This window comes from Varroa jacobsoni, unplaced genomic scaffold (assembly GCF_002532875.2).
Source record: "Varroa jacobsoni isolate VJ856 unplaced genomic scaffold, vjacob_1.0 scaffold_111, whole genome shotgun sequence".
Taxonomy (NCBI): Eukaryota; Metazoa; Arthropoda; class Arachnida; order Mesostigmata; family Varroidae; genus Varroa; species Varroa jacobsoni.
The window spans coordinates 304742-318440 of record NW_019213013.1 but is presented as its reverse complement, the minus strand read 5'-3'; the positions used below and the strand labels follow the sequence as shown (position 1 = coordinate 318440).

The following is a 13699-nucleotide window of genomic DNA, read 5'->3' as shown; positions in this document are numbered from 1 at the left end:
CGCGCTAAGTAACCGTCTTCAACGCTATTAGAGCTACCGGATACAGAGCTCTCAATATGTTCTATTGTATCTCATCTGAGAATGAATGAACCGAGTTAGATTTCACTGTTATTGCGAGAGCATTGCAAGCGAGCGGCTTGCGAGTCTTGCTTTCATGCGAAACAGTATTGAACGTTGCAAAAATTATCGCTTTAAAATATCATTGTTTCGATCATAGTTCACCTAAGTCCAAAAAGCATCTGATGGCTGGCGTAATACGTGCGTTTTTTCGTCTTCAACGGCACCTCTGTTATTAAAGCAGTATTAATACGACCTTTTCGAAATTTCAAGATGCTGTCAAATAAATCATTCCAGCCATTATATGGCCAAGCTGCTAACAGGAGAATAATAAGTCTACAGTTATGTTTCATTTGTACGTAGGTTCTAATTTGACTCGTGGGTGACCTTCGTTGGTCCTATAGTTCCCCTTATTTTTCGTGCTTCCATTGATTAGGTCAATCTGTTTCCATTTGTACACAGAGTCAACTACTCATTGCTTCGGAAAACATAATTATTTATCACGAACAGTTAACAGAGCATTAACTGAAACAAGCGAACATTTTAATAGAACGTAGGCAATGCCAACGTTTGTAGACTGTTAAATATAAAGCGGTCATACGTAATACCTCTTTATATGTGTCCAGTTTCTACATGATTCGTTGTTTCTCCGTATAATCAGTATGTGTGTATACAAACCCTTAGTCGCCCATATATTGGCTGCAGCCATTTTGTAAGCCTTTCTGGAGAATGAGTATCGCATGGATTGGGTTTGATCTATGTAACGATTTTGCGGTAAGCTGGCAAGCCAAGCTTTCATATACGACAAATAGCTTTTGTACAACTTAAGAATCTCTCCCAATGAACACAGACAACATTCTGTGGTTATATGACTCAGACGTGTGTGGATTTCGTTCGAAGTTTGCTTTCCACTTTTAGCCCATTCGTGAGGACTAACACTATATCACAGCTCTGCGATTGCCTTTATGTCTTCAGCTCTTGGCAAGTGTCTATACGGTAGAGAGAAGGGTATTTTTTCCAAGTTCGAAAGTCTGTACATGTTTGCGTCGCATTTACAAACCGTGCGAACTTGCACAGCCTAGGAAAAGGCTCAACTTTTCTGACGCCAAACGACAAACGTGTGTGATCAACAAAAGCGAAACACACAAATCATTCGTTCAGAAATCAACTAAATCGTCGATCAATAATCAATAACCCTGTTTGCGCTTCAAGCCACCTCCGCACTCTGTGCATACAATCGATTCGAGGTTAAAGCCATAGCGTTTATATTAAACTTACGTAAATGTATATGCAAACCGTGTCGTGGAATAGGTCACCCAGTACAAGATCCGCCTTACCATTTGCGGTTAACGACCACGGATCTGTCTACGAGTGAAATTACATTACGAACAGCGGTCGTAAAACTAGAAATCTGTTAAACGCTAAACGTTTACATTATAATTGTAGCAAATTGTAACATAAGAGGATTAAACAAATATATACGTATATACAACACGAATCAAGATGGAGGCCAGATCGTAGCATGCCGGTTAAGTTGTGCCCTCTTATAGCCTCATCATATCGCTAAATAATCCTCGACAAAACTTGAACTATAAGGAATTGTCCAGCCTGAACTTTGAGAGTACGTAGTAAGGCTAGAAATGATTGTCTGTGAAACGAATACATCTGCGAATTGTCTTCGTACGTACCCTAGCGTACCTGATGATCACATGCAACATCATGCAGCAGAAGTAAACACCATGTGGTTATCGTTTCTGCACGCAGACAGACGGCAATCTTGCCTAGTTAACATTTGGCTGTAGTACAAAACTTGCCCTTTCACCTTGGGAACAGTAGTTATTACTGGTCAACGCGCAGCCGTAAATCATACTCAAGCTCGTTAGATTTTACGTGCGTGAATACGTTCTGTGCGAGGCTTGCTGTGCGTCTCTAATAGTTTTGTTATTGACGATTGCCGTTTGTCAAACGAACCTCACAACAATAACGGCCTTAGAACACAATGATCAAAAACAGCCTATGACGTGTGAGAATGTTACTCGGGAAAGCTACCCGTGTGAGCAACTTTTCTACGCTCGGAAATCGGCTGATTAAAACAATGGTACGCGACAATATTTATCCTGTTAAATATAATGTCATCGTGGTTAACAGTCAACGCGAGCATCACGTTAAAATTTAGAAAAAAAAAAACATGATCTGCTTTGCACCGAATATCTCAACAATATTTGGAACAATAATAATAACACTAATAACGATAATAATGTAGTAGAAACACCTTATTGAAACAAGTAGAAAGTTCCGACAACTTATTGAATTTCGCGGTTAGCTGGTTTTTACCACATTCTTTGGAACACGTTACTATTGTGAAAACGATTTAGGTTGGGCTCATCGTACTGGCAAAAAATCGCCCCTGTAAAATGCTGTCCTTCCTACAAAGTGCAGCATCCATAGAAAGTGTATAAACTGAGTAGTACATATACGTCATACACGGTGCAATGACGTCCCAGGTATCAAACAGAATCCAGATAGATTCCTTTTCCAGCGCCCACCTTAGCCGTGATGCTAGCGTTTCGGTACATGTTTTTGGAAATTTTGTCTGTTCCGGTTTCGTGCGCGGTCGAATTCACGGATAGTCTGGTCTAAAAATTCTAAATTTCTAAGAGTCACACACAGCCAAGTCTTCTAGACTAAATTTTTGTACGTCTCCCAAGACCTGATTATTTAAATATACATGTAAGATAGTAGATAATGTATAATAGCATCGAAGAATATTATGGGTAATTCATTTTTCACACAGAAATTTAATACAAGAGGATCAAAGAATAAACATGAAAGTCAACACTAAATTGTCATTTATTAAGGAAATGGTCTACTAAAATAGAAAGGTAGTGCAGCTTCGTGTGAACGAGACAAATTCTAGGCTCGTTAACAGTGATCCAGTTGTTGACGTTCCGTTTTTTTTTGTATTCTATGATTCCACTCGATTCCGATCACATCGGATGATTTCGCCTCTGTATTAGGCGGCCTTTCTCTGAGACGTAAAGGTAATTTAAATTTAAAAGAAACCTTTTTAATCGTTGTACATTTTTGCATACCATTTAGGCATAAACCCTGGGTTATTTTTCCCGGGGAATCATATGCAATGATGGTATCACACCCATCTTTAAGGTTAGAAAGTTAGCTGTGCGCAATAACTGGCAACACATCACAATTTGACTATTTTCTGCAGTGACAGAGTGATGATTTCACTTGTTTTTATATCTTCTACCTTGGACCTCTTGATAATATAAATGTATTCACGCAATTAACACAGCCAAGTCTTGTAGGCTTTTTTGCCAGAACAATCTCTCCCATATATTAAGAGGTACACTAAGGCATATCTGTGATTATTCTAGCCTTTAATTACGGACCCTGACGGACCACAAGAACACATACGTCACCCAAAGGCTTCATAGCGAACATGACAGCTGCAATATAATCTTCTGCGTGCACTTTTCTTCCAGTTAATTGAAACTATTCTGTCATATCATAGTTCTTGCCGTTTCAGCTATGGCATCCAACTGAAGCTGCCAGCCTGTCGCGTAAGCCAGCGCGTTTTTAAGATGGTCCCTTCTCGCTACATCCTCCATTCAAATGGCGGAGTTCCATCTCCCTAAAACAAGCTCAATTTGTCTAGCCGTGTAATGCGACTATCCACACTAGCTCTGGCGCATTGTATACAGTATTTAACAGCCTGCTTTTACAAAATCTTGTCGCCTGGTTTCGAAGGCCTCTGGTTACTATCTGCTCAAACGGGCGTTCTATCGAATCGAGACGCCGAAATGAGCCGGGAAGGCCAATGCGCCACGCTAGGGCCAAATTGAGCACGCAATTCACGTTATAATTCTCAAATAAATCTATGTTGATACCTTTGACACGGCTGCCGGAACCCAGCGAGAAGTCCGGAACCAAGCGGAATAGAGTCGAGCCCCTACGTTGGTTACTGCAGATGATCGCTCGGCGGATACCGCAATGAACAAACTGGCTGATTACATTCGTGCTAGCTTTGCGTCAGCTGAGTTTAGCTTTATGCTCAATATAATGCCGGTGCTGCGGTCCTGTTTTATCTGCCTATCCTTCGCATCTCTGCTTCCAACGAAACACGCGGTCTCCAGGTCCCCTTGTCCTGTGTTCAGCTTTCTCGACTCTGAATAACCCTCAAAGACTCCAAAATTCTAATTCTTCTAATCGTGGGCCGACCGTCCACAAGAGTCTACTCACTTCTGGCGCTATTCAAGTCTGAAACCGAGACTGAAAGTCGGCTCGGTTAGAACGTCCTGAACTCCCAGTTTAGCAGACTTTTCCCCCCCCTGAGCCTCATCCGGGGCCAAGCAGACCGGTCTGCTATTTCGTTTCCGCTGCTCCGTGCCGTGTCCGTCTTCACCATTACAGCTCCCTTCCACTGCTCTGCTGTGGAGGTCCGAGAGCGACGGAGACGACGGCCGCAGCGGTCGCGGTACCAGCGTCGTCTCTGGCTCCTGCCGACAACGGCCCCGCGCTTCCGTGACAAGCGGCCATTAGTAGGAGCTTTGGAGTTGGCGGAACCACGTTCCAAAGACACGGCAGAAACCAGAAAGGATGGCAGAGAGACGGGAAAACAGCAAAGCAGCTACTAGCAGTAGCTAGAAGCCGGCACGAACTGTGAATAAACCGTGTGGCTGTACGTCGCGAGGAATGGGTCAGCCGAAACGTCTGCCGTTTTTGCAGTCCCATAATTCTGGCAAACGACGTTGTGGCGCGCACATACACACGCTTACAACCCGCACCTATCACAGCACTACTTTAGTGCCTTGAGATTTGCAGACCCTCTAAGACAGTGATGGTGTGAGTCGGCATGCTGCTAGTGGTATATGCGACTTCTTTGCATATTGGACTAACAATACTCCTCGGTGTTTCGCGTAAAGGTATAAGTTGATTGTTTGACCGTAGCTTTCTGACCGAGTGAAACTGTATAGAGATGGCCACAGGAAACGGAAACAAAAAACGGAGAGAAAAGAAAAACAACAGAAGAAGATAGTGGAATTAGCTTTAGGGGCCATTCTCGTTATCTTTATACAAAAACCCGCAGGCAGTTCAATAATAGCTAAAACAGTAGTGACATATGTTGTGTAATCGGCTGCACCTATTGCTAGAATTCGGCGTTAAGGGATTTTAGTCGTTAGCGACGACGGATTAACAGCCCTTCACTGTTTTCCTGCCCCACTGGACACGAGTGAAACAAGACTAGCTATTTGTCAACGACAGTGGGGCATATTATTGGCAGAGAATTCATACCAAATGTAGATGGTACTGATACGAATGTGCAGTGCTAGGATAAAAGCTGCCTCACGCATAAAGTAGTGTGCTGTCGTATTTGAAATAAGTCTCAAAACCTGCCCTGACGCTCGACTAAGGCTTGAGAATTTTCAAGTTGTAATTAAATGATATTTATTTTCAGATCGCTGGCCTTTTTCGAGTGGAAATAGTTTCTTTCCTCAATGGTTGAGAAATGGTTTCCCCAGAATATAGAAAAACGACATTATAATCCTACTTGAGCGGCTTGTAAACCTACCTTTGTGGGGTCTCCTTTTGCTGAACTGTGCTTCCACTCCTACGATGAAAAGACACGTTATCCACGTACACAATAGCATAACTCTTAAAGGGTAGCCCATTTTGGTCACGACGTTATTGCGGTCGGTCTCACACACACGCTCGCACTTCCGTTTCTTTTCTCTGTATTGTTATATTGGGATATTAGTAAACTCTCGTCGCTTGACAAAAACCTCTACCCGTCGTCACCACCACGAAACACTGACAGTTATCCTTAGCCGTCACGCTGTATGGAACTTTTGAGATCGTCTATTTTACTTGACGGTCGCTTCTAAGCAACAATCCTTCCCTTAGGACAGATCACACGTCCATTCAAATATGGATTGTCAATTTGCTGATGATGAAAAGTATCCACTGCGCACTCTCACGCCCTCTGCACCTAAATACCTTTCTCGAGTTTTATTCCCTTCAAAGATTCGCTGTCACTTTTCATCTTTTTATCTGCACACGATTTTTGTTACACCGTATGACATGCCGAACTGATGTCATAGATGCACTGAGAGTGCGATGCTGGCTTCGTTCGTCAAATGATTGGTATCCACACTCCGTTATAGAAAAGGGTCGAAAAATTTAATGACTTGTTCAGACAACGATAAGTCTGATACGAGTGCCGCTCGAAACAAGAAAGACGCAGACTGGAGATCCTTGTTCGGTTTGCTAGTCACAGGACTCTATGCTCCGAAATGATCCGACACTTGTACAAGCAGCAGTAGAGTCCTGGCACTCGCTTCTTTTTGTTGTCGCGTTCCTCTCTTTGTAGAATTAGTTAATAGTTTATTTGGCTCGGCTCGTAGGGCCGACGCCCAAAGCTTTGCAGTGTACTTTTCGGCTGGTGCGTATGGCGCGCATGCTAAATCGTCTCGAAAACAGAGCGTTACACTCCTCCTATCGAGACAGTCCGTTCTCAACTGGAGTGGCCCGATCGAGCGAACTGAGGAGATGCAGAGAGTTCGTCGCAAGGGGGCGCACCGAAGGGCCATCTCGTGAACGTGGCGCTCCCTGGCGACGGATTCAGTAGCTACTACAAAAGACGGCCAAGAAGATCTCGTCAGGAACAGAGAATCACAAAGCCTACGAGAAAAGGAACTAGGATGGATGAAGCGAGGTATATGATCTCCGCATATATACGGACAAAGAAGACTAAGAAAATTAATTAAAAAAAATCGCTTTTGTTTTCGGAGTGGCTTTTATTATAGAAGTGGACAATCCAGTTGACTGTACAAGGGTCACGTAAAACGCCGACTAAGTCTGAGATCCGTACACAGAGCCAATACACGGCGTTGGAGCTGTAGCTTTTGCCAAATTAACCAGAAGTCGTTATACAAAATATATCAATGAAATCATATTTTCTATCGTTATTCTTCTGCCTAGTTTATGTGCCGAAATGCCACAAAACGGATGCTGGCTCAACAAATTACAAGTCAGATCTTCAATTATATTACAGGTGGATCTATATGGGCTACGCGTATTACGCTCAGATAACAGCCAGACGTCATTATAATGCGACGTTCTGTTGTTACTAGATAGAATGCCGCTCAGCTGAAATCCAGCTGAAGCTCACCATTGAAATGGTGATGGTATATGTATGTGTACATCGTGGTCATGTTTACGTAGCATTCGAGTTGCTGAGATGGTGTAGCGATCAAATACAGCCTGCTAGCATGTTATGGTTCGTGTTTCTATATCGAATAGGCTCAGCTCAGGCCAGGACTACTAAACTTCTCACAGTCACAGTCAGTGCCCAGTCATCATCGCGGCGCAAGCTACGCTCGAATGGTCGGAAGGATCAGATTGGTTAATTGTTAATAAAAATATTAATCCTGTATATGTGTTTGGCATGAGATCGTTTGGTATTATTTGACAAGAGATGCACAAACAAATTACATCTATTTTTTCAATTTATCATAATTTCGTTGCCTCTTCAGGGTGTCCACTTTTACACCTTTGTTTCAAGCATGCTTTAATAAAATACCTAATATATGAAGACGAGGCCTCTATCCTAGCTAGTTGACTAATAGGTAAAAGTAACAACTGATTTACTATATGCGTTGCGGGTCAATCGGAATTTCACTCAGTGCCTATTTAGCTAATGAAGTTGAGTTTACGAAAGTAACTACGGTAGCACTATGAGTAGCTTGCTAGTTAAGAAAAAAACTTGAAATTTGCGAAGATTATAGCTTCATAGTAAGTACAATGCCATTTGGATAAGACGACTATTACACTGAGTGAATACACCGAATCATAGTTTGAAGTACATTCTAGGGTAAACTTGGCACGGCTTAAACCTCTGGAATTACCAAATAATATATACATATAACTATTGCTTTCCAAACAGGGTGGTAGGATATACGGGGTGTCACGGGAAAAAAGTTGATCAATTTTGGCACAGGGCAGTATATGCATCATCGAACCTAACGAAGGTCCTAATTTATGACACAAACCAGGAATCCTTTAAGCCTAAAGCTGGAAAAGTACCTTAGAGCTCCTGCGGGACGAGATAATCTTTGGTAGATGATATTCTAGAGAACAATACACTTATTCAACAAAGGCTGTTCGAAGTCAGAGGCATGAAATAAGATAAGAAAGTAACAATTTTTTCAGTGACCAACAACCTCTTAATCCTTCTTTGAAGCATTTCCTTAACATGTATAGTCCATATGCCAGCGTATGGACTAAGATGTCTAAAGCAAACAACTTACTACTGGTACAGAACCCAATCACGTGTGCGTTTCGTACGGCAGTGAATAAGTTACTCAGACTTGCAAACGCTCGAAATTGACGCGCGTAAGCACTCCAAATCGACATGTGTTCTTATTGTGGAGAAGTTGACCGAGGTCAACAATGGTCGCACACTGTAAAATGAATGGCCTACAAACCAACAACTTCAAAAAAGTTAATATGAACAAAAACAATAGTTAATATCCTTTATCGTACGGATAGTTGTTACTGTCGGTGCCCATAGACCACGCTACTGTGCCTATCGTACCAGCAAGGAAAATTATGAAATTTCCAGATCATTTAAACAATATGCTGCTAAGCTAGAAAGATACCGATCAGCTCATAATAACAAAACTCACTCCGGATTTCTCTTCACTAAAAAGGCTAAAAGCAGAGTCGAACAGCGAATCTGAATCTTCTACAGGCTGAACTTTGCATACTTCTTGTATATCATCAATTCCGCGTGCGGTACTGACTGGTAGATGTACAACAAAGTACTTTGAAGAGTACAAAGGAATTTGGTAATAACTTATCAAACATACATAAACCTATATATCGTCGTAGATAACTTTTGGCAGAAATTTATCATCGAGAGACTCTGACCATACTAGCTGACCGCAATGTAGTGGTTAACACGCCAATAGCAGACGATACGCCAATGCGTGTTTACATATCAACATAAACAATATCTGATAGCTATCGTCAACTCGGGCAATTGCATACTTGTGGCATTCATGCACTCAACGATCCACGTTAGCGATTATTATTTGGTCTTACATTTGATCGGTACTACAGTTTGTGGTAGATTTTTTCAACACGTTTCCAGATGTTTCTCTACTAAAGAGAACTGGTCAGCAACGTTTGTTGCCGATAACAAACGTTTAAAGATGGCCAGGGGCGTCTAAAGGGCATTCTACTTACACTATAAACACTTTGCTTTGTAGCCATAGAACTTGATAGTAGAGATGAAAAGTCAGTTCACTTTGTACGATAGCACGATTATGTAAAGGTTTCCATACACTTCAACATGTATTTTATATCAATTTAGTATATTAGTATCATCAGTCCTCCCTCGTCAAAAGAAGCGACTAATTTTCTTAGACGATGAATTATGTTGACGAAATGTATGTTTGTTTACCGCAAAAAAGTATTTCTTTTTTTTGCAATGTAAAAAACTTCAACGCTCGTTAACAACACAACGCAGCTTTGTGCAGAAAACGTTTCTACCCCGTCCACACTACGATCAATAACACGTTAAACGGATCGTTTGAACTTAACATACTATCAACATAATGTCAGAAACTTAGGAGCATCTAAACTTAGTTACACCTAGAATACTTGATACCGATGAAACATAATGAGACATATTATACAATGAATAAACCGCTACGTTTTGTGTCCCGCCGACTCACCAATGATCGTCGCAATATTGAGTCATGTACAACAAAGAAAGCTTTTTACCTAACTAACTAAATAATTTGTCTAACTTCCGATACATTTTAAGAGTCGTAGTATTCAGCTTCCATTGTTTTATCTGGAGCGAGCAACGATTCGATACCAGTGCTGATCTTCGAGCAATAGATAATGCCAAGTGGTGGCGTCAGCCTCATCAAGAACAAAGTAGGATTCAAAGGTCAGTTGTTTTGGCTCCATCGCGTCCATGATCAAGTCTACCAGAGACTAGTAACTCCGTTGCTTGTATCACGTTTTTTGTTTGTTTTCATCTCGTTACGCTGTTGCCGCTCCTGTTACTGGCGTCGTAGCAATTAGCTAGCGTTAACCGCCTTTCCCATCGACCATCGCCAGTTGCCACCAATACCGTATCAGAAATCCGCAGAAACGGGACAGCAGAATGCAGCGTAAGTTGCGGAGAGAAAAGAGGCGCGAAGAGGCGGAAAAACGAGAGAGAGAGAGAGAGAGAAAACGGTAAGCCGTTCCATCGCTGCCCGTCCGTGAAGATCGACAAGCAGATAATCGCGCATGGACGCAAAAAAGGGGTGACTGTACATCAACACTAACAGTAGCTAGAGGTTTTACCCGTCTTTGCGCGCGAACGCGTGCGCCAGCCGAAGCCAGCGGACGGCGATGGCAAATATCGTGGTCTGAGAATCAGTTCGCGAGGTAACCGGTGGCCCCCGGATAAACACGCGGTCGTAAGTACAGACGGACCGATAGACTAACAGACGCATAGAAAAAGACCTGACGCTAGTGAGAGTCAACTAGAAATCTTCATTTATCATTTTTGACGTGACAGGCCCGAAGTGTTTCTTGCTAATAAAGAGAAAAAAGGACAAAGAGAAAAGCCCAATATGCCATATACAGGAGAGAAAGCTAGCAGGAGAAGAAAGGTTTGGGGGGGGCGAATAAGAAAAGCCGGACTAGCAGTGGGGGAGAAACGAATTGTGGCTTCACGCACGCCCCAATTAGCCGAGTGGCCGATCGACAACGCGCGGACAAAATGACATTACAACACATGCTGTGTAAAGAAAAAAGAAAGAAAGAGGGACTCGTAATAGAACGGTAATACGTCGTTTTTGCTGTCGTTGTTATCCCATCACTGACCAGTGATTTGTCGTGAGCGTTGTCGCTGACTGTGAAACCGTTGTTGGTAATTAAAGATAAAAAAAAAATAGATGGAGCCGGGGGAAAGACAGCGAGAAAAGGCTGAGAGATACGAGAATGAAAAACAGGTAATCACTAATTAAGATCGGAATTTCTGTAGCTCATATACAATATATAATCATAATATCTTAATGCTCTCACTACGAGGAATGAGCGGTGATTAATGATGATGCCATGAGGGCAAGATCAAGGAAGAGGTTTCGAATGTTTCGCTTTTTATGGAACAACAAAAAAAATTATTCTGCATATTCGTATGTATATGGTATACGTAAATTAATGGATAATGAAAATTCAAATGATAACTGAGCTTGTCATTAAAGACATAATAATATAGTATTAAAAAAATAGCGTCACATTGATTTCTTGGTGAAAGAGTCTTTTTATGTCAATGATAATTCGTTTTGCGGCTCCGGTAATCGACTGACATTCTTACTTCCTTTCTGATTATTTTACTTTGTATATATATATATATATATACATATATATATATATATATACAAAATACTTTTCTTTGAGAGGTGGCACGGTATATCCAGATATAAGTTATATTCTAGAGGAGCATTGCTTTCAGGTAATCATCTGTTGGAAATGGCCGATGCTTGTCAAAAAAGCCGTGGGTGGGAGGCGTTTTCAATGCTTTCTACAAGGACAAGCAGATCGGCTGCGGATTTGCTCGCTGCGGAAGTTGAAAACCGACTTGTAATCAAAGAAGTCGCTTTTTATTTGATTTCAAATAATATTTTTATAAATAATATGCTACCAAACTGTGTTTCAAAGATTCTTTCGAACATTGTGTCTTTTTTTGCCTTTAACGAACTCTTTCATTTTTACTCCATTGAGATCAGGCCGTCTTGTGAGTACGTTTAGGTATCCATTCCTTGCTAATACCTATCACCGCCACTGCACTGCTTATCGAAATGCCTTCGGGATCTCTTTACTATAGGTGTTCTCCGTCTCTAGTTTACTTAGCTGACGTATTTATTCTTTTCCATGCATTCTACGGTAACGCTTTCGAAGCTATGCCCGGTCCTCCTAATATTTCGAACGCCAAAAGTATTGTCAAGTATTCCTCTTTGAGTAAAGGATACTTTTATAGCTAGCGTTATTCCGCTATTAAAATTTTTTATTGTGGGGCGCACTATATGCTCACGTAATGTACATTTATATTTTTCGTCAAAACTTTAAGTGACTCATATAGTACGTCACTTACCTTAGTGGATAGTTGCCTAATTCCATGCACTCTTCTGAGACTGTCTATTGGCATGACTAGTTTTTTAGGCCGATCTAGAACACTAATTTGAACTTATTAACTTTGTAACGAACTGCGAGTCTAATTAAAAAAGGCGGTTATTTTTTAATCAGACATTTACGACAAAGCAATACAAGCTTCAGTAATCCAATAAAAATGATCAAATAATTGTTTATTGAATGCTCATAAAGCTCTTAATTATTACCTATATTATTCCACAGCTTGATTCTCAAAATCACATATTTTATGTATCAAATATAAACGAAGCGTACACAAACGCGCGGTATTCGATCTCTTTGAGTGTGATACGGTAAGTACTCAATGTCTGCGCATATACGCTCAAAGTATCCAAGTCTCCAGAAAGACTGCATCAGGGCATGCACTGTATTGGACCCAGTCAGAACATAGATTTTTATTCATTAAGTAGATATGTGCCCCCCCCCCCCTCGGCGGACCAGTGAGAGCAGCTCTACTGGGCTTCTTAGGTGTTCGTTGTTCTTGCTGCTGCCGCCGCCCTTTTAGTCTCTACAGTTGTCCTATGTTTAAGATACCTTATCCCTAAATTTCTTACGCTTCCCTAGCCAATCGCATTACTTCGCTAACGTCCTCACATACGCTGGGACCGTAATCACTTGTCTGGACCTGATTGTTCATTCGTAGTTTTTAGAACCACGCGTTGTGTCATCGGTCTCTAGCGTCGAACGAAAGATTGTGGTAATAAGAAAGTGAAACACTTCCTGGACCTGGAGGGTTGCAAAATATTTAAATATAGCCCACCATATAAGAGAAACGAACGCTGTTTGTTTATGGAGATGTAACTGCCGAGGAGACTATGTCTTAACCGACTAGAGAGGACGCTACGCAGGAAAAGCCAACGAACTAGGGCTTTAGGGCGGTAGAGTGCGCCCCCAGCGGGGGTCTTGCATGGAAGATGCCCATAGTCCTGAGCCTGCTGCCTCTTTAGCAGAAGCATCTTGTATAACGCAAAATAAGCTTCTCGTTTCTCTCAACCCCTATACGCAGACGTCTCGGAATATCACGGTGTGCTTATGGCTTCGGGCAAAAGGCGGGCCAGCTATCTTGGTAATAGTACCACAGGTTAATCGTTCTGGGAAGTTGCTCTTGGGGCAGTAATGCGGGCGACAAGCGTAGCAGCAGTGGTAACAACTGTGGCAATAGATGCCTCACAAGATGCAGTAGAGCGCCACGGGATCCTCTTCGATATGTACAGTGTCTTCAGTGAAAATAATTCCCTAAGCTATACCCCAGAAAACGACTTCAGCGATCCCGTACAGTTCCCCGCGACTGCATGATTTCTATGTTGTCTTTTTTGGTTTGTCTACCCTCCGGTGTTGCGATACAGGACCAGCTTTCACAAGCATGTATTTTTATATGCTTGTAGCAAGAAAATGTGAATAGCAGCTTAGT

The 13699-nt window shown here is 41.8% G+C and overlaps 2 long non-coding RNA genes across 2 annotated transcripts in view; both read left to right on the top strand.

The window, feature by feature from the left end:
- Positions 1–11810, top strand: part of LOC111266238 (uncharacterized) — a 41597-nt gene extending 29787 nt beyond the window's left edge. The window contains exons 2-3 of the long non-coding RNA XR_002683964.2: positions 10164–11090; positions 11594–11810. This is a non-coding gene — a long non-coding RNA (uncharacterized LOC111266238). The remainder of the gene's footprint in view (positions 1–10163; positions 11091–11593) is intronic.
- Positions 5004–7525, top strand: LOC111266241 (uncharacterized). Its single transcript, XR_002683967.2, has 2 exons — positions 5004–6787; positions 7127–7525. It is a non-coding gene; the product is annotated as an uncharacterized LOC111266241 (long non-coding RNA).
- Positions 11811–13699: the final 1889 nt, after the last annotated feature.